Below are 1577 nucleotides of genomic sequence, written 5' to 3'. Positions count from 1 at the left end.
CTATTTTGATCTCTGTTCTACGTAAGTTTAAACGATTATTTTTACTGTGAATTTTGTTTACTAAAAGAACATACAATTTAAGTGATTTTTCAAGGCAAAACATGGACCAAAGTCAAAGCTAATATTGAGAGAAAAAAAACATGAAGGCAGCTTAATGCATTTGAGATGTGATTGAATGAAACATTTTTAAAACATCTAGATTTTGCTCACATAGAAAAAAAAACCCAATTCAGGACAAGGAAATGGTAAACATTGACTGAAGACCAAAAACAAACCATTTGAACTTGTTCCGTTTTTAAAACAGGTCAAGTAAGAATACATTTGCTGCAAAAACTAAAGTAAAGCGAAAGACAATTATTTGAATAAAAGACAGACTGTATATTGTGTTTTTACGCATCAGTGTTAAAAGGTGAAGAAAGTCCTGAACAATCATATAGCAACAACAAGTGCATAAGTTTGTTTTCTACTATTTAACAATTCAGTCTAGAGATTCCAATCCTGTCTCTTCAAAACATGTTCAAAATCTTCTTGATTTAGAAAGGAAATGTATTTGTTTTTTGACAACACTAACGAGAATCATAAAAAATATGTGAAGAAACCAGGACGCTGTCATTTACTGTCACAGGGATGATAATTATTTACTGTATGATAATCTTATAAAGCTGCCTGAATATTTGGAAATAGTACTTTATCTTTTAATTTAAAGCTTAAATAAACTTTTTTCTCTAATCCTCTTTTAGTAATTAGCAAATTGAATCAAACATAACATTTCCAAAATGCTGTCCACAATAAAAATTAAATCAATTTACTGAAGCATAAAAAAGACAAACATAAAATTGACAAAACCAAAAGAAGTGCTTTACTTGAGGTGATATGAGTGTGAAAGCTTACAGCTGAAACTGGTCACTGAGTTTTCTAAAACTGACTACTAAATTGATAGTTATCTGTTCTACTTTGTAGCATTTTAAAGCTCTGTTCATTGTCTGCATGGGTGTTGAGTTGACATCACTAGTTTTAAAAAGTAACTACATAAAATAAGAAATATTACCAAAATTCTAAATACAGGCAGGGACCTACTGAAAGAGCTGAACCTTTTGACACCAAAATGTATTCAATTATTGTAAAAAAAAAAAAAATGCATAAAAATACAAAGCAACAACAAGAATGGTTTTACCTGGAATAATGTATGTGTGATTGCTGACAGATGAAACCAGTCAATGAATATTTAGCCCATGCTAAATATTTTAAATAAATCAGCATTCCTAAACTGCTGAAGCATTGTTTCTACAAAAGCATTTTTGACCTTATTGAATCACCCCTCCTGATTTTAACTCATTTTAGTTCAACATATTTTTTGCAGATAACAATCAGTATTTTTTTAAAACATAAAAAGTCAGGTTATGGTAAGACAAGGAGGTCATGGGGGCATTATGTTGGCTGCCACATATATCTGTTAGTTGTACTGAAGAGAGTTCAGTTGCAGAGGGTGTTTTTCAAAGTTAAGGACAGCAGAACTTTTAAACAAACTCTTTTACTCACCGGGGGGGATTTTTTTCAAGACAATAAAACAGCCCCCA

Source organism: Oryzias melastigma, unplaced genomic scaffold, assembly GCF_002922805.2.
Source record: "Oryzias melastigma strain HK-1 unplaced genomic scaffold, ASM292280v2 sc02541, whole genome shotgun sequence".
NCBI classification, from domain to species: domain Eukaryota; kingdom Metazoa; phylum Chordata; class Actinopteri; order Beloniformes; family Adrianichthyidae; genus Oryzias; species Oryzias melastigma.
Note: the sequence above shows the minus strand (reverse complement) of the source record.